We start from the raw sequence: 24,623 nt of genomic DNA, 5'->3' as shown, positions 1-24,623 counted from the left end.
CTACCCTGGACTAGCTAAGAGATCTGAGGCTAGCAACTGTCCATAAACCTCCTCCCTCTTCCCCCAACCAAAGCCAAAAATATCTTACCCACCATTTCTTAAAACAAAACAGACTGCACAACCATTCAGCATTCCATAGTAGAAAACACAAAACTCAGGTTGCCCCATTCAAGAAGGCCACAAATCTTTGGAACATCACCCACTTAGGAGCATCCTGCCTCTGCTGTTCACTGCCAGAAGTTATTTTACAAAGCCATGCTTCTGTAGACCGTTCACAGCATGGGCTGGCTTTAATGGAGAGCTGGGTGAGGCAAATTCCCTCCTTTGAGCCTGGGCTGAGGAAAACCTCACCTGAGGAATGAGGGCCATTCTTGTTTATTATGATTGAATCACTATTCATATTACTTTCATATGTAATGCATTTGCCATTCTGAAGTATGCAATGGGGATGGGGGTACTCCCAGTTAGCCAAATCAAAACCCAGGTCCCAAGATTCTCAGTAGAAGAGATGAGCCCTCTGACCCAGGAGGTCCCAGGGTGGCTGCAAGTACTTTCCTTGTACTATTAGGGTTGTTTTGGCACCTCCTCTTGGCAAACCCTAACAGAGACACTGTCTTTGTTTCTCAATCCCTGCTACAGACTGAAATTACCCGGGAAATTAAAAAAATATATATGATGACAAGCCGCTACCTCCAGCAATTCTGACTTACTACCGTTGCATTGAAGACAAGGATTTGGGGTTAAAAAAAAAACTCCCCAGGTGATTGCGATGTGCACCCAAGTCAGAACCAAGTGCTATACTGATTTCATGTAAAATTGTTGATTGATTAATGTCTTCCACTTCTTGAGCTCCTGGTATATGCCAGGCACTGAAGCACTAATGAAGAGAAACAGGCAAGGCTCGTACTCTCATAAACATTACAGATATTAGTCAGATAATTACATAAGCAAATAATTTGGAATTATAAAAGTACATGGTGATTGGGGCTGGGCGTGGTGGTGCATGCCTGTAATCCCAGAACTCTGGGAGGCGAAGACAGGTACATCACTTGAGGTCAGGAGTTCAAGACCAGTCTGGCCAACATGGTGAAACCTCATCGCTACTAAAAATACAAAAATTGGCCAGGTTTGGTGGTGGGCGCCTGCAATCCCAGCTACTCAGGAGGCTGAGGCAGGAGAATTGCATGAACCGAGGAGGTGGAGGTTGCAGTGAGCTGACAGTGCCACTGCACTCCAGCCTGCATGATAGAGCAAGACTCTGTCTCCAAAAAACAAAAAAATAAAAAAACGTACATGGTGCTTGGGCAGATAGGGAGGGAAGGGGTAAGATGATTAGAAAAGTGATCCATTAGAGGAGCTCCCTGGTGTACCTCTCTTTCCAATACTCACTCACCAAGGGAGAGCCATATATCTGACTGACCAATGTCTATCTCCCAGTAATTCCATGGGAAATAACTCCTATTTTCCAATAATAGGAGAATGAATAAAATATGAAAAATGTAGACTCTAGGGACTTTCAAAAGAGACAAAGCCCATTTTGAGGAAAGAATATATTATTCAGGTATCATGCGCTAAATAATTAAAACAGCCAGACACAGGGCTCACACCTATAATCTCAGCACTTTGGGAGACTATGGCAGGAGGATTGCTTGAGCCTAGGAGTTCGAGACCAGCCTAGAGAGACCCCGTCTCTAAAAGCACAAAAATTGGCCAGGTGTAGTGGTACATGCCTGTAGTCCCTACTACTTGGAACGCTGAGGTGGGAGGATCACTTGAGCCCGGAAGGTCCAGGCTGCACTCCTGCCTGGGTGACATAGAAAGACTCTGTCTCCAAAAAAAAAAAAAAAAAAAAAAAGGCAAGACCAAAACAAATGAAAAAGAATTAATACAGTCTGAAGGATGCAGAGATGAGGCAGAACTGCTGCCCAAACATCTGTAGCAAATTAGCCAGTGGGAAGAAGTCAGCTAAACCTAGTAGAGGCAAAGGGAGGAGTAGATTACTTCTCCCCCTACCTTCCCACAAGGTTCTGGATTAAAAACATTTGATTCAAAAAAAAAAATTACGTGCATAAAATCTGAAAACATTCTTGTTGCCAAAATGTTTAAGCAATAACAGTATAAAGAGTGCCAACCAAAGCCTCCCTTTACCACATATCTTGTTTCCAATCTCTCTTCTCTCCCCAGAGGGATCATCATTCACAGCTGGCTGTTTCCTTCCAGAAGTTTCTCTCTGCATTTATAAACACATATTTCCAGAAACAAGTGAATAGTTGTTTTATTTGTCTGTGTTTTTGCATACTCTTCACGTTCATCTGCAATTTATTTTATTTTATTCAACAATATATATTATTTTGTGGCCAGGATGAAGGTGAGGCAAGTGAGGCATTTTGGCACACAATTTAAGGGAGTCCCCACAACTGAAGGGATTGCCAAAAGCTCAGTAATCGAGATAAACTTTAGTGCAATATTTTAAAAAATCTAAATCAGCACCAAAAATGTATATTGAACAAAATATCAAAATCTTAAAGACTGGATCTGTATTATTGAGTGTTCCTTTGGCTTTGGGCTTCAATATGGATGAGCAGGTGACTGTTACCGATTCTGTCCATGTGATCTATGTTGTACATGTAGATCTTTTTTCCTAAAAAAATCATATTTAGAAATAATTTCAAACTTCCAAAAATTGCAGATAACTCCCATATTACTTTACCCAATTGCTGAGGCCACTAAATTTTCTCTATTACTCTCTCTCTTCACTTATATATACCCATTATTATTAGTCTTTTAAGGAATCTTTGTATACTTTCCAAAACACTAGGATATAAAACCAGTATACAACCTCCAAATGAGGACATTAACATTGGTTCCTCACTGCTGTCCAATCCATAGTCCTCATTCACATTTGCCACCTGTCCTAACAATGTCTCTATTTCCTGTCTGGTCCAGGAAATATATGTTGCATTTAATTGTCATGTCTCCTCAGACTTGTAAATTTGCAACAGGTCTTTTGCCTTTTCCTATTTTCTATGTCCTTGACAGAAACTAAGCACAGGACTTCCATTCTGTGGGACGACCTTCAACGTGGGATATTTCCTTATGTCTAGATTCGGGTACACCAAGATCTGCTACTGTGTTCTTCTCAGGGCATTCCTTCCAGAAGCATACCGTGTTGACCCATCCTGACACTGGTGATGTTAGCACTGATTACCTAGTTCTGTCATTGTCTACCCCATTTCTTCACCATAAGGTCATGATTCTTCCCTTGATAATATCATAGTATTTTGTAAAGAGGTATTCAGAGATTATTGCAATATCTTGTTCCCCATCAAACTTCCACCCAGCTTTAGCACCTATTGACAATTCTCACTTCAACTGGGCATCCCCATGATGGTTGCCAATGCTCATTTTCTATTTCCATTCTACATATATTAGATGGCATTCTAAAGAAGAGCTTTGACCCCATCTTATTTATTTATATCAGTATGGATTCATGGTCTCCTATTCTATTCAGTAGGTTGTAATTCATTACTATACTTATTTATTCTGATTGTTCAAATTGTCCCTGTTTTGGCCAATGAGAACTCTGTCAAGCTAGTTCCTATGTCCTTTTGATATCTCTCCATCTTTCATTGAGCATTTCTTCACTTTCTGACACAATAAAAGGTTCCAGTCCTGTCTTATCCTTTCCCTGCTCCAGCCCTAGAACTAGCCATTTCCCCAAGGAACACTGGTACCTTTTAGTAAGAATGTAATTTAGGAACCAACACTGGAAAACCAGATGTGCTCATTACCATTGAAGTGCCATTGCTTCTAGGCCCTGTCAGTGGACAACGCTAGGAAATAGACACTCTGGAGGCTGGGAAATCCAAGATCAACGCACTAGCAGGCTCAGTTGTTTAGTGGGGGCCCCTCTCTGCTTCCACGATGGCACCGTGGTACTGGATCCTCTGGAAGTGAGGAATGCTATGTCCTCACATGGCAGAAGGCAGAAGGGCAAGAGGGCTGAACCTGAATGAAGCCTCTTTTATAAAGGACATTAATCCATTCATGAGGGAGGAGCCTTCATGGCCTAATCAGCTCTTGGAGGCTCCACCTCTTAATACTATCACATTGGCCACTAAGTTTCAACACTTAAATTTTGGAGGGGACATATTCAAACCTCAGCACATACATACTCACAAATATGTGAATGCACTCACACATCTATAACTATTCCTACTTTTATCTCTGTATGTATATATATGATCTCCATCTGTCTATAAAATATATACCTAGGTATCTACATGCGTCTACATATATATTGATGTCTCCATACACGTTTTTTGTTTTTTTTTGAGACTGAGTCTCACTCTGTTGCCCAGGCTGGAGTGCAGTGGCATGATCTCAATAGCTCACCGCAACCTCCGCCACCTGGGTTCAAGCAATTCTCATGCCTCAGCCTCTCAAGTAGCTGGGATTACAAGTGCCTGCCACCACGCCCAGCTAATTTTTGTATTTTTGGTAGAACAGGGTTTCATCATGTTGGCCAGGCTGGTCTTGAATTCCTCACCTCAAGTGATTCGCCTGCTTTGGCCTCCCAAAGTGCTGAGATTACAGGTGTGAGCCACCACACCTGGCCAGAATATGTACTTCTTTTAAACTAATTTTCCATATTTTGGATGTACCTTCGTTAGTTATCTACAACTACATTGATGGATCAAAAATGGGTAGCCTCTTGAGGCTCTCCTGGATTTGTGTAACAACATTACAAACAAGGACTAGAGCTTTCTTTTGTCTAATTCTGACCCAGTTCACCGACCAAGAGGCCTTTGAAAAAAGAGGAAGCTGGATACCCTTGAGGAACAACTAACTATAATGTCACAAGTATGTACCCAGGGTCCAACTCCAGTTCATTCCTAATGGAATAAACAATTAACCAGCTAACTGTGTGGTGAGAAAAGAGAAGTACCCAGATTTTGGGAAATACCCAGATACCTTAATTCACAGCAACCCAGAAAGCCACTGTTGTCCCCAGAGGATGTGGGGTCTTATAGGGCAAACCTTAGTCTTAAAACACACATGTAGAACTTCAAAGACTTTTCCCTTACCAATGGAGTTACAGCTTCCCAAGTGCATCAACATATTTTTGCTTTGTTCTAGGTCAGTAGAAGACTTGAAAAAAAAAATGGTAGGCAGCATATACTGTTTATGACATAGTGTCACAGATGGGAAAGTAAAATTTGGGCATGTGAAAGGAATGTTAGCATCCATGGCTCAGGAGACCCCACTCCTCCACTTCCTTGATGCCTGTATTCCAGGTCTTTAGCAGTGAGCACTTTTTGCACAACAGCCCTGCCAATGAGAGAAGCTATAGCCTCTTAGAGACACACACACACACACACACACACACACACACACACACACCCAGAAAAAGTAGGCACAGACTTAGTAAAATATCCTCATGGCATTTCCTAGATTCTAAGAAGTATGGCTTTTCATGTATTGCATTTCTGAAATTGGATGTATTCATTTTTATTTAATCAATGTGTTTCTTTAAAGTGGCAGTCCTTACTTTTGCAAAAACAATTGTTATTAAATCAGTGGACATTTCATCCGGGCTTCTAGGAAAGCCATGCTATTCAGAGGTTCTGTGTTGGGAGTGGCACAATTTCCAACATTCAGAGAGTCCTCTAGCCTCAGGTCAGCCACTCAAGGGGAAGCTGGAGCTGTCTTCTCACTGTCCCCATCTCCCTCCACTCCCTGGGCCAGCTTGTCTGCTTTAGACATAATTAGACTCTTCTTACATCTTTTCAACTCAGAATGGGCAAGGTTCATGTTTTCATGCACAGTAGGACCAGACTGCATTGTGTGATAGTTTAAGGTTAGGTGGTTAACTGTGATACAAAAATACATAAAAATCTGAAAAAAGTAAGCATTTCGATAACATGTTTTTATAATCAGTCTAATTTTTAATCAAATCTACTATTTAATTTATAATATAACATTATTAGTCAATTCAGGGCAGTAAAATTTGTATCATTTCTTTTTAGCCATAATTTACTAGAATAACTTTCATTGGAATTTTTAAAAATCTAGAAAATACATACCTTTTCTAAATGTAGCACCAGTAGTAAATCAAATAATGACGATGAAAGTAATTTTGAAGGCATGACAACCAAAAGAGTTTCTACTAGATTGACTCAGAAGTATAATCCTTTACTTACTAAGTTCAGTTGCACTGCTCTGATTAATTGAGAAGCACTAAAATTTGAATGTGTTATTTGCAGAGATACACTGGCTAACGTAAGCAATTCATCATCAAAATGTAGGCAATATGCATATGCAACTCATGAAGACACACATTCACAATGAAAAGAATTGTTTGAAAGAAGGAATATTGAATTAAAAAGTTAATGGAAGAAGATGTTCAATATTTCATATACGAAGAGTGAGTAGTACTTTTCAGGCTTCTTATCAAGTAGCACTTTGCATGACTAGGACAAAAAATTTAAATTGTGGCGACATTAGCACAAAAATTCATAAAAAATGTTTGCTTGGAAATGATGGGGGAATCTTGAGCAAAGAAGATACTGTGAAGACTATTTTCCAATGACACTATAGATTAACGTATTTTAAAACCAGCTAATTACGTGGAAGACCAATTTATGGTACAAATAAAGCCAGCGAACTATTTTTTAATGAAACCTGATGCACAGGTAATACTAACAAAGCAATTCTTTTAGTATATGTGTTATTTGAGCATGATGGTAATACGAAAGTAGATTTTTCCAACTTCATTACCACAAACACAACTAACTTAGAACTGTATAAAATGATGACACATTACATTGTCTATGTGGTTTGGAGATTAGGGGTAGAAGTATTTTTGATGCACAGATGTAATGACAGGTAAGCATTCTGGAGTAGTTAATCCAGAGAAAAGAGCTGGGCCAGAATATAAACCAACATGCTGTTCCTTCATTGAGAAAGTCTTGCTATCAAACAAACAAAAAAACCCAGCTGAACCAATAGTGTCTCAGCGGCATAGTTAAAATTATGAGTTACATAAAGGATTACGTGTTAAATGTGAGGCTATTCTATTATGTGATCATATGGAAGCTAATCATAAACAAGTGTTGTTGTATGATGAGGTATGATGGTTGCTGAGTGGAGAATTCTGCAGAGAATAAACATTCTCTGCAAACACCAACTCTTGGCATTTCTGCAAGATAAACTAATTTGGTTCCAGCTTTTTAAAGATGTAAACATCTTTTTATAGGTGTCAGAATGGCTAACTTTTATGATATTCCCAATATTTGGAGTTATCTCACTAATTTCATGCAAGGAGGAATGAAATATTTTCAAATGATAGATGGAATGGCAAAATGGCAAAACAAGATGGAAGACTGGAAGGACAAAGTTTCTGCAGATGGTTATGGCATGTTTCATAATTTCACAGCTATCGATAGCATAGATGAAGATCTTGATACTGCACATCTGCAAAATGTTCTCATTAAATGATTGAAAGTGGATGAGCTTTGCGCAGGCAGAAATCTACTGTACAACCGGCAAGGATGCCACGTGGAAGAAGTGCTTGGCTCACTGGGGTTCTGAATGTAGATTTGTACAGAATTTTTGAAGGGCAATTTGACAGTGTATATCAACATTTTAAAAATATGTTATCTTGAAATATAATTTACAGAGAAGTGTATAAGACAGAAATGAAGAACTCAGTGATTGGTCACAAAAGGAACACCCGTGTAACTTCCACCCAGGTCAAAATAACTAGTAGTATTTCACTTTTATTAATGGCAATCCATTTTGCCTTCTATTCGTGTCTAGTTGGAAAACACTCTTCCATTAACAAATCCAGTTTTTAAAATAACTGTAACTGAAATTCTGGCCAGTTCTATATAAACATTGCATTCCTTTGAAAAGTTCAATGGTTAAAAGAAATCAAAGTATTAAAAGGAAAAAGAAATAAATACCAGCCGAAAGGTTTATAGGGGTAGTCGTTTTTGAAGAAGAAAAGGTAAGTTCTCACTGGAGCAGGAGTTGTGGGGTTGCAGAAAGTAGGTACAGCAAGAGTGGAGGAGTGAGAGGAAGGCTGGTGTGGAAATGGTCTGGCAAAGCATTTTAGAGAAGCGGTGGGGCTCACGGAAAGCCCAGCTCAGAAAGCCCAGCGAGGCTGGATTTCAGAGTGGTTGGTAACAAAATTCCAAATTTGTGAAAACATAACTCTGAGTTTTAAATACAGTTGATCCTTAAATGATGCAGGGGTTAGGGGCGCCTACCTCCTGTTCAGTCGAAAATCCATCTATAACTCTTGACTCCCCCAAAACTTAACTACTGATAGCCTTACTGATAACATAAACAGTCAATTAACACATATTTAGTATATGTATTATATACTATATTCTTAAAGTAAGCTAGAACAAAAGAAAATGTCATTTAAAAAATCGTAAGGAAAATCCATTGACACTACTCTATTGTATTTATCTGTATCATAAGTTAACTGTTTACAAGGTGAATTGTCTGTCTGAAATGACAACTGTAGCTGCAGACCTCAATCCACAGTACCTATCAGGCAATCTAACTTTTTCTCGTAATGTCATGAATTTTCTCTGCTTCTTGGCACACTTCCAGCATCACTAGGGGCACTTTGTATGGGTTCCATGGTGTGAGTCAAGGTTTACAGTATTGAACTAAACACAATGAAAGCTATGAGAGAACCATGAGAGATCACATGTACTGTGGTTCCAATGGTCTGGAGGGAGAAACTGCTCACCTGGAGATGATCAGCATCACTTGAGTTAAGCAGATACTCAAGACAGTTGAGCGCCCCACAATAGCAACAGGTGGTGGCTATGAAGTTTTTACAGTAGTACAGTATATACCAGTTCATTTGATGCATTATGATTTAATACTGCATCTTATATTTGCTTACATTTCTCTTGACTGTGAATTGTGTCATCTATGGTCTATAAGCATGTGCATAAGTTTTTATAAATTTTAACATCTTATAATGGATTTGTATTATTTTACAGTAGTAAATGATAAAATGGACCAATATCTACATATATTTTATATATTTATGACATACTTAACTTTTTCTTAATTTTTTCATTATTTTTAGGCTACATGGTTCACATGAAAGTTTTTTCAAATTGTTGGAAATGTAGAAAACATTTTCTAATGTATTTATTTTAAAAACCCACATATAAGTGGACTCATGTAGTTCAAATCTGTGTTGAAAGGTTAACTGTATATCAAATGACCCCTCCCACCAGCCCACACACTGAGGATACATGCCAAGTCTATCATATCTAAGTCTCATTCTCATTCCAGCTTGTTATATTTGAGCAAGTAGCCAGATGGTCACAGGTTTTAGGACTGAATAGAAAAATAATCTGGAGCATAGACCACAGAGGCTGTGCTTTTTATCTAGTGCCTAAAGAGTCTACTGTCCATATCAGTGGCAATGTATTAAATTACAAATTAGTAAACAAATGAAAAAAATGTCAAATTGTTTAAGCCAAAATATTCAGCCTTTTGGAAAGATAACAAAATTCAAACATGTTTCCTTAGGGTCCTACTGTGAGCTAGATTAGAATTTTGTAAATTAAAATTAGAATAATATAGGCACCTCAATTTGTCATGTTTTTACAATGAAAATTTAATAAAGAAAATGCTTATTAAATTGTTCTTTAGTGAATGTGAGTTTGTATTGTAACTCTATTACATATTTCCTACTCTATGGAGAGAAGATCATAAACCCATAAATGTCTGTCCTTGAAAGCAGAGTGGGAACATGTGCTTCATGATAGCAGCAGGCCAGACTGCATCTGTGAAGAATATAGAAAAGTTTGCAAAGGTGTATCCCTTCATTGGGTGTGTAAAACACCTCTACCTGTTAATGTCATTAACTGCAGTTTGGGTCACTCCAAAGCATATTATTTCTAGACAACATACAATATCTTTAGAATGTAAACACTAGACAACATAGCAAGACCCTGTCTCTACAAAAAATTAAAAAATTAGCTGGGTGTGGTGGCATGCACCTGTAGTCCTAGCTACTCAGGAGGCTGAGGCAAGAGGATCTTTTGAGCCCAAGAGTTTGAGGCTGCAATGAGCTATGATCACAACACTGCACTCTAGCCTGGGCAACAGAGTGAGACCCTGTCTCTATATTAAAAAAATATATATATATAAAGACTGGATCTAGATAGAATTGGCTTTATGTATTACACATATCAGATAAAAGAACCTTCAAAAGATACATTTTTATAAAATTATTTTTGTGCTAAAAACAGTATAAAATGTATCATCTTAACCATTAAGTGTGAAGTTCAGTAGTGTCAGCTATTTTCATATTGTTGTGCAACAGATCTCTAAAAGCTTTTTCATCTTGCAAAACTGAAGCTCTATACCTATTAAACAGCAACTCCCCCTCTCCCCTATCCCCAGTCCCCGGCAACCACAATTCTACTTGTTTCTAAGAGTTTGGTTTCTTTAAAACCACATATAAATGGAATCATGTAGTATTTGTCTTTTTGTGACTGTCTTATTTCACTTAGCATAATGTTCCCAAGATTTGACCTAGAACAATCTGCTGAATGTGCTTATTACAGTATCTGTATGCCTTTTGGTGGGAAAATGTTGGGAAAAAAAAAAAAGACAGCTGGTAACACTGCAATGCCCAACGCCCAATTCCAAAGCTCCTTAAATATTCCTTGCAGAGTTAATGTTTTGGAGCAGTGCTTCTGGCAGGCTTCTTCTCACTTTTTGTTTTGTTAGGGGGCAGTCGATGGCATACCTAATATATTCAACATCCCTGATCCTCTTTAGGACAAGATTACCTTCTGTAATAATCAGTAATAATGATTCTCTTGATTTGTTCTTTAGTTTTATAACAACTATTAAAAGAATATAAATTTTAAAGATATTTCATGTATGAAGTAAAATTCGTGTTAACAAAAATATACCTCACAATTTGCCCTGTTTTGCTGTTTTCAACTTTATTATTTTTTTCCTTTTTTGAGATGGAGTCTTGCTCTGTCACCCAGGTTAGAGTGCAGTGGCATGATCTTGGCTCACTGCAACCTCTGCCTCTCAAGTTTAAGTGATTCTCTTACCTCAGTCTTCCAAAGTAGCTGGAATTACAGGCACATGTCATCATGCCCTGCTAATTTTTGTATTTTCAGTAGAGATGGGGTTTTTGCTATGTTGGCCAGGCTGGTCTCAAACTCCTGACCTCAGGTGATCTACCTGCCTCAGCCTCCCAAAGTGCTGGGATTACAGGCATGAGCCACTGCACCTAGCCTGTTTTCAACTTTAAATACAAATGAAAACTCGAAGGGGTCACAAAGAATGACATGATTAAAGTAACTCAGGTTTCGCTTCTTCATCTTTACAAGGCTGTTCCATCATTGCTGATGTCAAACCTACTATCTCAATGCAAAATGTGTTTATCACTTGAGCTGGATTCAGGCACACACTGTGCCAGACAGCTGGAACAATTCTCAAGTATAAGCAGTAAACAGATGTGCTAATCGACAGATTACATGTATATTCTTAAAACTCACCAGTAATCACTGCTATTGCATACAGTGTAGACCAATAATCTTTTTTTAAGGGAGGACTGTTTTATTATTGACATTTTGTTTTCATTTTTTTTTTTGAGACAGAGTCTTGCTCTGTCACCCAGGCTGGAGTGCAGTGGTGCATTCTTGGCTCACTGCAACCTCTGCCTCCCTAGTTCAAGTGATTCTCCTGCCTCAGCCTCCCAAGTAGCTGGGATTACAGGCACATGCCAGCACACCCGGCTAATTTTTGTGCTTTTAGTAGTGACAGGATTTCGCCATGTTGACCAGGCTGGTTTCAAACTCCTGACCTCAGGTGGTCCACCCACCTTGGCCTCCCAAAGTGCTGGGATTACAGGTGTGAGCCAACGTGCCCGGCCTTACCATTGACATTTTTTATAATTGCCAGGGAGTAGTGACAGTAAAAAGTAGGTCAACTTTCCATTGGTTTTGTTACTTTATAAATTTTTTTCCATGTTCCCCCTTGCCTGCACCACGGGCAGGCTTACCTTGTTCTTGGCACTCCACCCTCTTGAGTGTCTTACATTTTGCCAGTTTAGTGGCAAAATGACTCCTCTCACTTCATCAGAGCTGCCACGGCCCAGGCCTCACTTTCACAGAGGGCCTTGCATTTAGAATGTGGACATGCCATTTATATGAGACTATTTCTGTAGTCAGAGACAGACCAACAAGAATGAAGGAAGGCGATGTTCACCTTACAATTTTTAACTTATGCCGTTAGTGGACTGCTATGTGTAAATTAATATTGTTAAAAACTGAGATTTTTATAAACAGCACAAGTATAATAAATTGTACATTTGGGGTGTTTTAAATGGGTTAATTTTAAAAATTTAAATGTTAAAACAGATTGCAACTTTTATAACCATTTTGCCATTTCTACAAAATGACAGAATAATAGATGCCATTGAGCCTGTTTGCACTGCTAAAGCAACCAACCCTCTGGGTTGCACAGAACTACAGGATTTCACAGGATGCAGGGCTGTCAGTACTAAAACCCGGACAGTCCTGTCCAGGTAAACCAGGATGGTTGGTTACTCTACGTAGGCCCTTCAGAGTATAGCACACCCTAATCTTATAGGATGGCTGGTTTCTTACTGCTGAGTCTGGAGATTTTTTCTGGTAAAGAACAGAAGATAGATGTTTTCCCTTCGTGCTGAAACAGGCACTCAAACTAGGAGAGTTCAGCTTAGAGAATGGAGGCCTCCACAACCCTCTGACCACACACCTTTCTAAACCAATCTCCCTCTAACTCAAATAGACTACTGGACAACAACAACAACAACAAATGCAATTACCTAATGTCCTTTATATAAGTCAGAGTAGAGTGTTTTATAAACTAAAATCAAAATGGCCATAGAAAATTTGCAATTTTCTTTCTGACCTGAGAGACTTACCTTTCTCAAAATTACCTGGAGGCTGTTGCCACACCTCTGTGGCATAAATTCAGAAAGCCCTAGATTTGGGGTTCCAGGACTGAAATGTAAGTATCCAGAGATCTAAGAAATATTTTTGAATATGGAACGAAATAAAAGGTTCAGGGAGTATTACAGCCCTGCTGAAACTGTACCCCAAGTGAGTCACATTACTAAAAAAAAATCAATACACATTACCAACAGCCAAGCTATTGTATTGTTGGAGGTTTGGTGCTGAAACAAATAGTAGTAAAAGAGAATAGTGGTGTTTCTCATGGACTGCCTGTTGTCCTTTAACCAATGGCATGGTCTGCAGAATCTATAAATAATGATTTATGGTAGAACTTAAAGTAATTTGTGATCAAGTTTGATTAACATATTTGCCTGTTGCTACTTGAAAAACAAAACTAAACCAAAACAGAAAAGACTTCTAGACCTGAAAGAAAACAATCGAAATGGTAAAATAACCAAAAAGTTATGGAGGCTTCATTAATTAACCACTTAAGACTTGGCCATTCACAGCACCAGTGAGATTTCAACTGCAAGGTCAGTCAAAACAAAGGCAACTGTAGCTTGTGAATGACTGAAAATAGATCAGCTTTATCAAAGTGGAGAGTCAGATAAAAAGTCTCACCAAAAGGATGTGGGGAAGAGAGTAATCATGTCTGCATTTGTGGAAAGGTAAACTGATACAAGCTTTTTGGAGGGAAATTTGACCGCATAAACAAAATTTTAAATACGCATATACTCTGATTGAGTAAGGTCATTTCTGAGAATCCAGTGCACTGAATATTTGCACAAATTTGCAAAAATATATGAACAAAGAAACCTTATTGCTGAATATTTATAACATTTTTAACGGTTAAAAGTTGACAACCTAGATATTTAACAAGAGTTAAAAACTTCATTGAGGTGTTTGGTATACACTGACATGGAAGTAAGTTTGGAATAAATTGGGGAGAAGAAAACAAGTTACAGGCATGTACAGTATTAAAATAAATTAAAAAATAAAACAATCTGAATACATATATGTGTGCACATAAATAATACAGGAAATACTATATTCCCAGCAAACCGTTAAGAGTGGTTAGTGCTTGGGAATGGGACTGGAAGAATCTCATTTGAATTTTTTTAGGATGCACTTATATTACTTTGTTTTTTAAGGCAGAATTTTTTTCTTTTTTCCTTTTCTTTTTTTTGAGACAGAGTTTTACTCTGTTGCTCAGGCTGGAGTGCAGTGGCGCAATCTTGGCTCGCTGCAATCTCCGCCTTCTTGGTTCAAGCAATTCTCTTGATTCGGCCCCCCAAGTAGCTGGGGTTGCAAGTGTGTGCCACCACGTCTGGCTAATTTTTGTATTTTTAGTAGAGATGGGGTTTCGCCATGTTGGCCAGGCCGGTCTCGAACTCCTGACCTCAAGTGATCCACCCGCCTTGGCCTCCCAAAGTGCTGGGACTGCAGGCATGAGCCACCGTGCCTGGCCAGAATTTCTTTAAAAACACTTTTTTTTTTTTTTTTTTTTTTAAGCGTCAGGGAGCTGTTGTTAGGTCCTTATTCTGAATACCATGTACTTGCATTGTCTACATAAGAGACAAAAAGCAGTGGTGATTGCCACTGGTGACAAACCAGGCTCTCCACATCATCCCGGAGGGGGCGGGGGGGCGGGGAACCTGATCTATCCTACTATATTTTGAAGAAAAGGGTTCAGTTGGGTAATATTAAAGTCACTTATCAAATAAAGCTAATATATTGTCTAAAGAACTAAAGTTATATGTTTGGGCCTATTCATATTGCTCTATTTCAAATATGGAGGATAAAAAGAATAAAGAATGCTTTTCCTTCTTCCATAAGTTATTTCTTACTCTCTTGGGTTTTCCCAAGCCTACATCTGTCTCTCTCTAGACACCATCTAAGTAAATTTTCAGATATTTTTAAAACAGGAAGCAGAAGCTGTCTGTGAATGGCTCTAAAATAAATGTTATTTCGGGAAGATTCCAAATGGCCTGGGGGAGTGAAGTGGGTCAGGACTAATAGAAACAAATTTGATAAAGTTGCATGCACAAGATCAAAACACAAAATTTAGCCATGTTTCTATACATAAGCAATGAACAATTTGAAAAGAAAATTGAGAGAGGACAATTATATTTACAATAGCATCAAAAAATAAAATACCTAGGAATAAATTTTACCAAAAAGGTGAAAGACTTGTACACTGAAAACTATAAAACACTGCTGAAAGAAATTTAAAAAGACCTAAATAAAAGACATCTGTGTTCATGGATCATAACACAGAGAGCCCTGAAGAGCTGAAACAATCTTGAAAAGAAAAACAAAGTTGCAGGACTCACTTTCAGATTTCAAAACTTACTACAAAGCTACAGTAATCAAAACTGTGATACTGCCATAAAATAGACATATAGGCCAATGGAATGAGATTAAGAGTTGAGAAATAAGCCCACACATCTATGCACATCTATGGCCAACTGATTTTTGGCAAGAGTGCCAAGACTGTTCAATAGGGAAAGAATAGTGTTTTCAACTAATGGTGCTGGGACGACTGGCTGTCCATATGCAAAAGAATTAAGTTGGATCCTTACTTCACACCATATTTTAAAAATCAACTTAAAATGGATCAACAATCTAAATATAAAGGCTAAAACTATAAAATCCTTAGAAGAAAACATACAGGTAAATCTTCATGACTTTAGATCTGGCAATGGGTTCACAAATATGGTATCAGAAGCATATGCAACCAGAGGAAAAATACAGGCAAATTGGACTTCATCAAAATTAAAAACTTTTGCACATTAAAGACATTATCTAGAAAAAGAAAAGACAACCCATAGAATGAGGGGAAATATCTGCAAACCATATCTCTGACAAGAGTCTACTGTCTAGAATATATAAAGAATTCTTACAACTCAACAACAAAAAGAGAAAAAACCCAATTAAAAAATGGGGAAAAAACTTGAATACACATTTCTCCAAAGAAGATATATGAGTGTCCAAAATGCCCCTGAAAATACTGTGCAATATCATTAGTGGTTTGGAAAATGCAAATCAAAATCTCAACGAAACTTCACACCCACTACAGTGACTATAATTAAAACAAACCAGAAAATAAGGAGTCTTGGTAAGGATGTGAAAAAACCCAAACTCTGTATATTGCTAGTGGGAATGCAAAATGTCCAGCTGTTGTGGAAAAGTTTGACGATTCCTCAAAAAGTAACATACAGAATTTCAATTTGATCCAGTATTTTCAAATAATAGTCCCAATAATTGAAAACAGATACTCAAACAAATACATTTACCTGCATGTCCACAGCAGCACTATTCACAACAGCTAAAAGGCTGGAAAGAACCCAAATGTCTATCAACAGATAAAAGGATAAACAAACTGTGGTATACACATACAATGGAATATTATTTTACCATAAAATTAAATGATACATGCTACAATGTGAATGAACCTGAAAAATAATATGATAAGTGAAAGAAGCCAGTCACAAAAGCCTACATATTGTTATCATTCCACTTACATAAAATACTAACAATAGGCAAATCCAAAGAGACAAAGCAGATTGTTGTTTTCCAGGGGTTGCAATGAGAGGGAAATGAGAAATAACTGCTTATTAGGTATGGAGTTTTCTTCTGGGGAGATAAAATGTTTGTTTGTAAAAATGGAGTCTCACTGTGTTGCCCAGGCTGGTCTTGGACTCCCGGGATCAAGTGATCCTCCTGCCTTGGCCTCTCGAAGTGCTGGGATTACAGGCATGAGCCACCGTACCCCACCAATAAAGTGTTTTGAAACTAGACAGAAAGAGTAATTACACAACATTGTGAATGTACTAAATGCCACCAAATTGTACACTTTATGTGATGTTCACTTCAGTTAAAAAAATAAGCATCAATGAGATGCTGACTTCTACTCTTCTTCAATCAACTACTCAGAGTAAGAGTAAGGGGAAAAAAGCCCTAAAAATTGGGTCTGTCTTTGTGTGGTCACTACTAAACCTTGTCTAGCCCGCACTGACCACCTCAGAGACCACTAGCAGTATTTGCCAATTTCAACATCAAAAATTAAGCATTTATCCTCTGTGATGGTAAATATAGTTCACTGACATTGAAATAAAATGACAGTGGTGGGCTGGGTGTGGTGGCTCACGCCTGTAATCCCAGCACTTTGGGAGGCCAAGGTGGGTGGGTCACTTGAGACCAGGAGTTCGAGACCAGCCTGGCCAACATGGCAAAAACCCATCTCTACTAAAAATACAAAAATTAGCTGGGCGTGTTGGTACATGCCTGTAATCCCAGCTACTCAGGAGGCTGAGGCAGGAGAATCACTTGAATCTGGGAGGTGGAGGTTGCAGGATGTGTCAAGTTCTTCATCTTCGTTCAAACTCTACTTACTAGAGCCACCTGCTGCATTTGTCCCCCCTACAGTACAGGGCTTCTCAGCCCTAGTTGTATATTAGAGTTAATTATCTAAAATCTTTTGTACTCTATTTTTTTTTTTAAGTCCTAACGTCCAGACTCCACCTGAAAAATTCTGATTCAGTTGGTTGGGGATAGAGCTGTTTTTCCTTTTTTTAAATTAAACTTTTGAGAGAATTGTAGATTCATATGCATTTGTGTAGAAAATAATACAGTGATTCCACATACCCTTTACCCAGTTTTCTCCAATGGTAGCATCTTGCAAAACAAGATATGTACAAGATGTGTACAATTTCACCACCAGATCAGGATTTTTTTTTTTTTGAGACAGGGTCTTGCTTTGTCACCCAGGTTGGAGTACAGTGGCATGATTAAGGTTCACTGCAGCCTCAACCTCCTGGGCTCAAGCCTTTCTCTCACCTCAGCCTCCCAAGTAACTGGGACTACACGTGTGGGCAACCATGCCTGGCTAATTTTTGTATTTTTTCGTGGAGATGGGTTTTCGTCATGTTGCCAAGGCTGGTCTTGAACTCCTAGGCTCAAGGGATCCGCCTGCTTCAGCTTCCCAAAGTGCTGAGATTACAGGCATGAGCCACCATGCCTGGCTCTCCACCAGGATATTGAGAGTGCTATAATAAAGACACAGAACATTTCCATCACCAAAGGATCCCTTGTGTAGCCCATTTTTAACCACACCTCCTTACCTCCCACTTCTCTTTCCTCTCCCATCCCCTACCCTCACAACAACTAACCTTATTTCTATAATTGTCATTTTAAGAATGCTATATAAATAGAATCATACAATATGTAATCTTTGGGGATTGACTTTTTTCACTCAGCATAATTCACTGAAGGTTCATCTAAGTCATTGCATGTATTGTTGCATGTATCAAAAGTTCAATTTCTTTCATTGCTGAGTAGTAGTCCACGGTGTGGGTGCACCACAGTGTGTATAACCATTTGTCCATTGAAGGACAGCTCAGTTGTTTCCAGATTTTTTTTGGTTATGATGAATAAAGCTGCTATGATTACTCATGTATAGGTTTTTGTGTGGGCATAAGTTTTCATTCTCTTGGAGAAGTGCCCAAGAGTGCAATTGTTGAGTTGTATGGTTTTTGCATATTTAGTTTTATAAGAAAATGCCAAACTGCCTTGCAGAGGTGGCTGCTGGAATAAATCCACCAGCAATTTATAAGTGATCCAGTTTCTCTGCATCCTCAACAGCATTTGGTGTTGTCACTATTTTTATTTTAGTCATTCTGATATGTGTGTAGTGGTAACTCATGTAGTTTTAATTCACATTTCCCTGGTGGCTAACGATGCTGAACACCTTTTCATGTGCATTATTTGCATCTGTGTATTCTCTTCAGTGAATGTCTGTCTTTTGCCCATTTTCTAACTGATATTTCTCACTGCTGAGTTTTGAGAATTCTCTATATTCTAGACACTAGTCCTTTGTCAGATTTGTGGTTTGCAGATTTTAAAAGAAATTTGTAATTTGTCTTTTATCCTAACAGGGTCTTTCTCAGAGCAAACATTTTAAATTGTGATGCAGTCCAATTTATCAGTTGTTTTTCTTACATGAATTATGCTTTTGTTGTCAAGTCTAAAAACTTTTTGCCTAATCATAGATCCTGAAGATTTCAAAACCCAGGTGTTAATCTGATCAGGTCTACCTGCCCTGCTTGCTTTTTTTGGTCGCTTGCTTATCTTTTTTCCTTCCTTTTTCTGTGACGCTGAAGCCCTTGCTGCTGCACACTGAAATTTATCCTTCCTTGGCTCCTTTATCAATAACTCATGGGTCACCATGGTAATGGTCACTTCAGTTGTTTTTCAGGAACTTGGGCCAGCTCCTGTCCAGTTTGAACTGGTTGAGACCACTGCCCCTTCAACTGGGCTTGTGCAGGTGCTGGAGAGGTGGCCTTTTGATGTTAGAGGGCCAAAACTTCTCCCTCGGATCATGTTAATGCTGGCATTTCCTGTGCATATGTTCTATGAAACGACACTTGTGCAGAACCTGCCACTTCATTTTTCCCCACTGTCAATCACCTTTCCCCACACCTTAGACCACCCCACTTCCCTAACCCACAAATATCCCTAAGTCTAATCTTTGGGGAGGCAGATTTGAGAGCTGGTCTCCCACCTCCTCACCTGGCAGCTTTGTAAATAAATATTTTCTCTTTCGCAAATCCAGGTGACTGTGACTGACTTACTGTGCATAGGCAGAACAGACCTGGACCTGGCTGGTAACAATTTTCTCCTATTTTTCTCTGAAAGTTTTATAGATTAGCACCAGTGATCCATTTTGAGTTAATTTTTATATAAAGTGTGAGATTTAGGTTGATGTTCATGTTTTTACCTGTGCACATCCAATTGCTCCAGCACCATTTGTTTAATTGCATTTGCATTTTGTGAAAAATCACTTGGACATATTTGTGTAGTTTATTTCTGGATTTTTCTATTCTGTTCCATTGATATATGTGTCTATTCCTCTGCCAATACCATACAGTCTTGATTATTGGTTATGTTTAAAAAGTTTCTACACTAATTCTCAGTGTGGCCTGAGAACCATTTCTGAAGCTAGAAGAAAGTCTCCAACAGACTGACTAGTCCAATTATCCCCTGTAATTCAGAAAGATATAGTCAAAGTGTACTGCACTGAGAGTCAAAAGACCTGGGTCTTGTAGTCTCAGCTCATTGGGATGTGGCTGAGTGACCTGGCTAGGTCTTTTAGTCTGAGTCCCAGTTTTCTCAACTGTGGAACTGGGACACTCATACAGCACTTGTTTAGCCTACCCTCCCAGTATGCTTGTGAGTGTAAAAGGAAATATATTTGATCTATATATAAGGTTTAGACTTAAGCATAATTCAGATACAAAGGGTTATTATTTTAGGGATAAGCAGAATGAGATTCAGAGATTAAGGTTCTCCTTACCCAAAGTCATCTTCTATTGTTCGTGGCACCCATCAGAAAATTTCACATAGAGGGTGGAGCCAAGATGGCCGAATAGGAACAGCTCCGGTCTCCAGCTCCCAGCCCCAGCGACACAGAAGACGGATGATTTCTGCATTTCTGCTTGAGGTACCGGTTTCATCTCACTAGGGAGTGCCTAACAGTGGGTGCAGGACAGTCGGTGAAGTGCACTGTGCGCGAGCCGAAGCAGGGGGAGGCATTACCTCACTCGGGAAGCGCAAGGGGTCAGGGAGTTCCCTTTCCTAGTCAAAGAAAGGGGAAACAGACGGCACCTGGAATATCGGGTCAGTCCCACCTCAATACTGCGCTTTTCCAACGGGCCTGGAAAACGGCACACTAGGAGATTGTGTCCCGCACCTGGCTCGGAGGGTCCTGTGCCCACGGAGTCTCGCTGATTGCTAGCACAGCAGTCTGAGATCAAGCTGCAAGGCGGCAGCGAGGCTGGGGGAGGGGCGCCCGCCATTGCCCAGGCTTGCTTAGGTAAACAAAGCAGCCAGGAAGCTCGAACTGGGTGGAGCCCACCACAGCTCAAGGAGGCCTGCCTGCCTCTATAGGCTCCACCTCTGGGGGCAGGGCACAGACAAACAAAAACTCAGCAAGAACCTCCACAGACTTAAAGGTCCCTGTCTGACTGACAGCTTTGAAGAGAGTAGTGGTTCTCCCAGCACGCAGCTGGAGATCTGAGAATGGACAGACTGCCTCCTAAAGTGGGTCCCTCACCCCTGAGCAGCCTAACTGGGAGGCACCCCCCCAGTAGGGACAGACTGACACCTCATTCAACCGGGTACTCCTCTGAGACAAAACTTTCAGACGAACTATCAGACAGCTGAATTTGTGGTCTCACGAAAATCCGCTGTTCTGCAGCCACCGCTGCTGACACCCAGCCAAACAGGGTCTGGAGTGGACCTCTAGTAAACTCCAACAGACCTGCAGCTGAGGGTCCTGTCTGGTAGAAGGAAAACTAACAAACAGAAAGGACATCCACACCAAAAACCCATCTGTACATCACCATCATCAAAGACAAAAAGTAGATAAAACCACAAAGATGGGGAAAAAACAGAGCAGAAAAACTGGAAACTCTAAAAAACAGAGCAGCTCTCCTCCTCCAAAGGAACGCAGTTCCTCACCAGCAACGGAACAAAGCTGGATGGAGGATGACTTTGATGAGTTGAGAGAAGAAGGCTTCAGACGATCAAACTACTCTGAGCTACGAGAGGAAATTCAAAACAATAGCAAAGAAGTTAAAAATTTTGAAAAAATATTAGAAGAATGGATAACTAGAATAACCAATGGAGAGAAGGGCTTAAAGGAGCTGATGGAGCTGAAAGCCAAGTTTCGAGAACTACGCGAAGATTGCAGAAGCCTCAGTAGCAGATGCGATCAACTGGAAGAAAGGGTATCGCTGATGGAAGATGAAATGAATGAAATGAAGAGAGAAGGGAAGTTTAGAGAAAAAAGAATAAAAAGAAATGAACAAAGCCTCCGAGAAATTTGGGACTATGTGAAAAGACCAAACCTACGTCTGATTGGTGTACCTGAAAATGATGGGGAGAATGGAACCAAGTTGGAAAACACTCTGCAAGATATTATCCAGGAGAACTTCCCCAATCTAGCAAGGCAGGCCAGCAGTCAGATTCAGGAAATACAGAGAACGCCACAAAGATACTCCTCGAGAAGGGCAACTCCAAGACACATAATTGTCAGATTCACCAAAGTTGAAATGAAGGAAAAAATGTTAAGGGCAGCCAGAGAGAAAGGTCGGGTTACCCACAAAGGGAAGCCCATCAGACTAACAGCTGATCTCTCAGCAGAAACTCTACAAGCCAGAAGAGAGTGGGGGCCGATATTCAACATTCTTAAAGAAAAGAATTTTCAACCCAGAATTTGCTATCCCGCCAAACTAAGCTTCATAAGTGAAGGAGAAATAAAATACTTTACAGACAAGCAAACGCTGAGTGATTTTGTCACCACCAGGCCTGCCCTAAAAGAGCTCCTGAAGGAAGCACTAAACATGGAAAGGAACAACCGGTTCCAGCCACTGCAAAAACATGCCAAATTGTAAAGACCATCGAGGCTAGGAAGAAACTATAGCAACTAACGAGCAAAATAACCAACTAACATCATAATGACAGGATCAGATTCACACATAACAATATTAACGTTAAATGTAAATGGGCTAAATGCTCCAATCAAAAGACACAGACTGGCAAACTGGATAAGGAGTCAGGACCCATCAGTGTGCTGTATTCAGGAAACCCATCTCACGTGCAGAGACACACATAGACTCAAAATAAAGGGATGGAGGAAGATCTATCAAGCAACTGGAAAACAAAAAAAGGCAGGGGTTGCAATCCTAGTCTCTGATAAAATAGACTTTAAACCAACAAAGATCAAAAGAGACAAAGAAGGCCATTACATAATGGTAAAGGGATCAATTCAAGAAGAAGAGCTAACTACCCTAAATATATATGCACCCAACACAGGAGCACCCAGATTCATAAAGCAAGTCCTCAGTGACCTACAAAGGGACTTAAACTCCCACACAATAATAATGGGAGATTTTAACACCCCACTGTCAACATTAGACAGATCAACGAGACAGAAAGTTAACAAGGATATCCAGGAATTGAACTCAGCTCTACATAAAGTGGACCTAATAGACATCTACAGAACTCTCCACCCCAAGTCAACAGAATATACGTTTTTTTCAGCACCACACCACACCTATTCCAAAATTGACCACATAGTTGGAAGCAAAGCTCTCCTCAGCAAATGTAAAAGAACAGAAATTATAACAAACTGTCTCTCAGACCACAGTGCAATCAAACTAGAACTCAGGATTAAGAAATTCACTCAAAACCGCTCAACTACATGGAAACTGAACAACCTGCTCCTGAATGACTATTGGGTACATAATGAAATGAAGGCAGAAATAAAGATGTTCTTTGAAACCAACGAGAACAAAGATACAACATACCAGAATCTCTGGGACACATTCAAAGCAGTGTGTAGAGGGAAATTTATAGCACTAAATGCCCACAAGAGAAAGCAGGAAAGATCCAAAATTGACACCCTAACATCACAATTAAAAGAACTAGAAAAGCAAGAGCAAACACATTCAAAAGCTAGCAGAAGGCTAGAAATAACTAAAATCAGAGCAGAACTGAAGGAAATAGAGACACAAAAAACCCTTCAAAAAATTAATGAATCCAGGAGCTGGTTTTTTGAAAAGATCAACAAAATTGATGGACCGCTAGCAAGTCTAATAAAGAAGAAAAGAGAGAAGAATCAAATAGATGCAATAAAAAACGAAAAAGGGGATATCACCACCGATCCCACAGAAATACAATCTACCATCAGAGTATACTACAAACACCTCTATGCAAATAAACTAGAAAATCTAGAAGAAATGGATAAATTCCTTGACAAATACACCCTCCCAAGACTAAACCAGGAAGAAGTTGAATCTCTGAATAGACCAATAACAGGTTCTGAAATTGTGGCAATAATCAATAGCTTACCAACCAAAAAGAGTCCAGGACCTGACGGATTCACAGCTGAATTCTACCAGAGGTACAAGGAGGAACTGGTACCATTCCTTCTGAAACTATTCCAATCGATAGAAAAAGAGGGAATCCTCCCTAACACATTTTATGAAGCCAGCATCGTCCTAATACCAAAACCTGGCAGAGACATAACCAAAAAAGAGAATTTCAGACCAATATCCTTGATGAACATTGATGCAAAAATCCTCAATAAAATACTGGCAAACCGAATCCAGCAGCACATCAAAAAGCTTATCCACCATGATCAAGTGGGCTTCATCCCTGGGATGCAAGGCTGGTTCAACATACGCAAATCAATAAATGTAATCCAGCATATAAACAGAACCAAAGACAAAAACCACATGATTATCTCAATAGATGCAGAAAAGGCCTTTGACAAAATTCAACAACCCTTCATGCTAAAAACTCTCAATAAATTAGGTATTGATGGGACGTATCTCAAGATAATAAGAGCTATCTATGACAAACCCACAGCCAATATCATACTGAATGGGCAAAAACTGGAAGCATTCCCTCTGAAAACTGGCACAAGACAGGGATGTCCTCTCTCACCGCTCCTATTCAACATAGTGCTGGAAGTTCTGGCCAGAGCAATCAGGCAGGAGAAGGAAATAAAGGGTATTCAACTAGGAAAAGAGGAAGTCAAATTGTCCCTGT

Source organism: Hylobates moloch, unplaced genomic scaffold (assembly GCF_009828535.3).
Source record: "Hylobates moloch isolate HMO894 unplaced genomic scaffold, HMol_V3 SCAFFOLD_14, whole genome shotgun sequence".
Classification (NCBI taxonomy): Eukaryota; Metazoa; Chordata; class Mammalia; order Primates; family Hylobatidae; genus Hylobates; species Hylobates moloch.
This window is presented reverse-complemented; position numbering follows the sequence as displayed.